The sequence below is a fragment of the Mizuhopecten yessoensis genome, unplaced genomic scaffold, assembly GCF_002113885.1.
Source record: "Mizuhopecten yessoensis strain PY_sf001 unplaced genomic scaffold, ASM211388v2 scaffold9573, whole genome shotgun sequence".
NCBI classification, from domain to species: domain Eukaryota; kingdom Metazoa; phylum Mollusca; class Bivalvia; order Pectinida; family Pectinidae; genus Mizuhopecten; species Mizuhopecten yessoensis.
Window position 1 is genome coordinate 168,538 of NW_018408115.1, and position 5,230 is coordinate 173,767.

Sequence of the window (5,230 nt, forward strand, 5' to 3'; positions counted from 1 at the left end):
AACAAGTTATACTGGACACAGCTAGTTCCCATTCTGAGGGCAGCTCAACGTCTTCTGAAGCTAAAGATTTAACAACACGTATTACGTTGGTACCCAGCAATGCTGGGCATTGTCTGTTGAAATCTGTGTCTGGCACGACAACTAACAAAATATCAAAACTATCATGAGACAAAAATGGTAAAGACACACTACATTCTATATATCCTAAATAATTCAAAAGTGAACCATTAGCCACCTTGACCTCCAATCCCAAAGACTGAAGTTCTCTCAGTGGTGGTTTGTCGGATAAGCCATTATAAAATGTCTCAGATAATGTGGAAATCATGGAACCACTGTCTATCAGACCTATGACCTCTTGACCTTGAATGCTAATAAGGGCCTCGTTAGAGGGACCTAGAAGTCTATCTAAAAATTTAGGACTATGGCCATTTGTCTCCTGACCGGCCTCTGTATGGCCACCTGCAGAGACCGCTAATCTTTTGGGTCAGTCTTTTGGTCCTTACCTTTGTCATTTCTTTTATGACCATTGTAACCTTGACCCTTGCCTCGGCCTCTTCCTCTGTAACCTGACTTTGACCTCCGCTCATCCTTTTTAGATGAGGCTTCACCAAGTTTGGATAAAATAGTGTCAAATTTGGCCTCAATACTAGAGTTTAGTTTTTCCTCTAAGGATTTGAGCTTTTTCTCAAAATCCTTCCCTATATCTGATACCTGTTGCTGGTCAACTTCACAATTGACAGCATGACTGTGTCCTTTTTTAGTTTTGTCTGGATTTTCATTTCTGTTAGTTTTACCTGTTGTGCCAGATTCTGAAAGAGAGATTTCCTTTTCAACAACCCGTATCTCACGCAGTAACGTGTCAAAATTATCCAACGAGTCATATTTGTGACGTGTCTGACTCTTTAGCTTATCTGACCTAAGTGAGGTCCAGAATTTATGCTTTAGCATGTCATTTCTTGAAGACGTGTTAAGAGAACCGTTCTCTATGGCAGTTTGTAGCAGGCTTTCGAGTCTGCACCCAAAATCAGTGACAGACTCACCTTGTCGTTGAGAAGAGTTAAAAAACTCTTGCATCAACATGCCATGAGTTGAAATATCTCCAAACAAAGAGTCAATTATATGGAGTATTTCCGGTATTGTGGCTCTCTCTCCAAGAGGTATAAGTACCTTCCTGGCTGTGCCTCTCAACGAGCGATGTATTGCTTGCACCAAACGTCCTCATCTCCATGCAAGCAACGGATCTCGTATCTCCATTCAGGATAGGCTACCTCCCTTTTCGAAGGGGGTTCACTACCCGAAAATATGGGGATTTTGGGAATGTTCTCGGAGACTCTACCTGAATGTACATTTGAGTCATTGACTCCAGTACTGTTCATAAATACTGAACTAGTACGGTCCCTAGGTAAAATTGGTGTCTTAGGAGGATTTGCCATAAAGCTAATCTCCTCTTTAACCGGGACTAATCGGTACTTACCCGAAGCCATAAGTATCTTTAACATTTCCTCCTCAGAGAACTTAGCTAAGGGTTTACCTAATATTTCTTGTAGGTTATCCTTACTATCAGGATTAATTTCTATATCATCCTTATCACCTTGGGCACCCCCGCCTTCCCGCTGGTCGGTATCAACCAACTTACTCTTAACCTCAGTATCCTCAGTATCCGACATACTGGCTAAAGGTAAATAACTGATAAAGTTGGCAATATATGTCTATTTACAATCAAAAAATATCTTTGATACAAATCTCTTCATCCAAGAGCGAGCCAATATATCTATTGGATGCACACCATCCCTGAGCAAACCAAAATTGATAGTTGAGTTTTTACCCGCTCTTTTGTAAACAAGTAGGTCTGACTTAAAATTTAAGGAGTAAACACACCCTACTGGGTTAACCCTGGTGTTGATATCCCTAATTTGGCTGTTCAGGATCTCAATACGTCTAAATAGGATGTTATCTTGCTCATCAAGCGCAATTTCCTGCGAATGTGAGTATCCCTTGCCTAAATTCCAATATTTAATTGAATATGGTGGGATTTCGAGTCACATGAAATCTATGTATTGGTAACAGAATTATTTAGTCGGTTTGGTGCTTCAATGTGTATACATACAGACCAAGGTCGAGAGTTTGAGTCAGGGTTGTTTCAGGCCATTTGTCAGAAATTTGGCGTAGAAAAGACTAGGACAGTACCAAACAGGCTTCAGTCAAACGGAGTGGTAGAGATTTAATAGAACTCTTATTAGCATCTCAGCTCTATCCCCACTGGTGGAAGTTGAGAAGAAGTTTAAAATAGTTGTTGTTTAGGAAAACCATGATTGTTCAATAGTTTTTCAAATGGAAGTTTTGACGGGGCTGAAAAAATAACAACACTTTGTCGGCTTCTTTTCCTTTACATCCCGAATCTACACGATTCTTAGTCATCACGGTTTTAATTATTTGTCTTTCTGTTCTGATTCCGTTAATTGTACGTTACTGCATTGAGAAAGCATTTTTCACACTTGTGGGAATTGTCGACTGAATGGTTTCTATCATAAACTCACATATCGCCATAAGGGGTATTCCACGATTCTTCTGTGCACCTTTACCGCTTTATGTGTACTCCACTAATTATTAATTTTACCTGTTCATCCCATGCCAAGTGCGCAAATGAATAGGGCGAGTCGGTAAACTTGATTTGCATACCATTTCGAAACAAGTTGTTGCAATTTCGTCCAGTACACTGATGGTACTTCAGTTGTATATTGTGAAGCAGATAAAATTTGCAAACACTAATAACTTGTAGCTACTTATGGGGTAACTGTTGTGCAAAGTTTTTCATAAAAAACCCACCTGATTTCGATAATCGAATGTGACAAAATCGGGTCGAATCTGATTTCGTGTTATTGCTTTTTCGCCAACCATATTTACAACTTCGCCACATAAAGAAAAAAGAAATTGGTCTTAAATTTAAGAACGTAAATATTAAGGTACATGATTGCTTGATCTGTACATATACCCAGTGGGCACACAACGTTGTATTCCAGTCAGATCCTAACGTTGTGGTTTGGTTGTGGTTTGGTTGTGTGTGAAAGTTTTCTAGACGTCATTTTCTGACGGTGTACCAACGTTGTGATGTGACTTTAACTACTACGTTGTACCGACGTTGTGTCAACGTCATGATTGTTTCAAAATATGACCTCTTGTATATAATATTGTGTAATGAAAATGGCTAATTCTAACCACGATTTTGAAAACATAAAACAACAAAGACTTTTTTTTTTAATTTCATATTTTAATGCACAGGCAACCCCTTGCTCTGCCTGACACTCTGAACACGTCATAGTCTTCATTACAGCTTCTTCATTAACAAAAAATTTTGAATATAAGATCCTCTATATTTATTTTTATAATGTACAAAAAAAGAGCTCATATTTTATGCTTTAATATATATGTAGATTTTTTTTAATACATGATAATATTTATTTTCATTATATACATAAATACAAAGCACATTATATTCCATGGTTATATATGTAGATGTTTTTAAAATAACCAATAGTTTAAATTATTCATAACCTTTTCTTACAGCTAATTTAATGTAATGACATACCTTTTACCACCTTGGCTAAATTTAGAGACTGGAATTTCCTCTTCCCCTTTTCCCCCTTCATGCTGTAAGCTGACATTGCTTCATTTGTCATCAGCCTGTCATGTAATAACATTAAAGCACGATTAGATAACTATATAGTTCTGTAGCATAGTCAAAGTCAGACTTAAACAAGAATAGATTTATCATAAAATGTTCAAAACAGCTCAGAAAAGGATAATTAGGTATTAGATTTATCTAGCCTTCTAAAAACCCTCAAAAATGTGTTTTTTAGACTAGTTTCACAAATATTAACTCTGACTCTTATGTTTGATACAATTTTGAGATGTGTTTGTCCCTCTAAATTTCTATTTTTGAAATTGCAAAATATCAAGGTTAACTTGAAGTCCTGTTAAGCCACAAAATTCTTGGACTAGCATACATGTATCACTGGTGTTATAATTTTAATAATTATTCTGAATCTATATACATATTGACCGGTTATGCAATGTTGTCGAAGTCATAGTCAGAGGCTCGAGTCCCGCTTGAGGCATGTATATACTATCTTTCAATATGCATAGCTTGGTTATTTATAATTCTCTCCATTTATTATCATACATCTATATATTTGTATCCTTTAAAACATCCCAGGCTTATTAAAGGTTAGCGATTAGAAGTGTGTGTGTGTATATGTTATAATGCATCATATACTTACTTCTGCAAGATCTTTCTTGAATTTTCATTAATGCTGCCTCCTCCAATGAGTGCAAGTGTCCAAATCTGATAGATAAGAGAACAACATTTACAAAGAAATATATAAATAACAAGGCAATACAATTTGTTACTTAATCAAAGCTGCAACAATAATAATAGAATTAATCACCTCTTGTATAAAATAGTGATATCTCACCCAAGGAATGGGATTGTTTGTCCTGAACGAGGTTTACTCAACCACGGGTGATTGGTTCTTTTTCTCACATCTTTTAACATTATTGTTAACACAAAGTGTTAAATATATGATTTTCCAGAAAATTCAATGAATTTCCTTCTTTGATCTGCTGTAGCGACGACATATTTTTTGTCTATAATAGCAGCGTACGCTTATTTCATCCTAGGTTGTGATAGAGAAATGTCACACAGGTTAAAAGTCGGGAAATCCCACCACGGGTGTGAGAAATTGTTGGTCGAAATATCATGATACAGAAGCTGCAATTGGATTTTCCACAAGTGGTACTTTCTAATGATACACGTACATATACCAATGAGAATTATCAATTTGACATATATGGCCATAACAGAAAGATATCTTAACTTACCCATTTTAGAGCACTCTTCTGGCGATTCTAAAATCCTATTCATCTCTTCCACTTCCTCTACATTGGATGCTTGAAAAGGAAGGTCAGTGGTGTCACCCTCCGACCCTGGTCGACGCAGTTCTTTAATTTCCATACGAATCTCCACAAGAAGATTCATGACCTTCTTCTGAAATTCTTAAGATCAACACTTTTGTGTAAAGAAGTTGAAAAATGTAAAAAAAAATGTTCTTCGTTTCGTAAATTATGGTACATTAATCAGTGGAAAAATCCTCGAGACTTTGCTTTTTGGTGCTGTTATATAATGATTCACTATAGTTCAAATCTTTTCATTGAAATAATAAAATAATAAATT

The 5,230-nt window shown here is 36.4% G+C and overlaps 1 protein-coding gene across 1 annotated transcript in view; it reads right to left on the reverse strand.

Moving 5' to 3' along the window:
* LOC110458416 overlaps window positions 1–2,630 on the reverse strand; it is a 15,751-nt gene extending 13,121 nt beyond the window's left edge. The window contains exon 1 of the mRNA XM_021510097.1: window positions 2,538–2,630. The gene's annotated coding sequence lies outside the window, so the exon portion shown is untranslated. The remainder of the gene's footprint in view (window positions 1–2,537) is intronic.
* Between the last annotated feature and the right edge of the window lie 2,600 nt (window positions 2,631–5,230).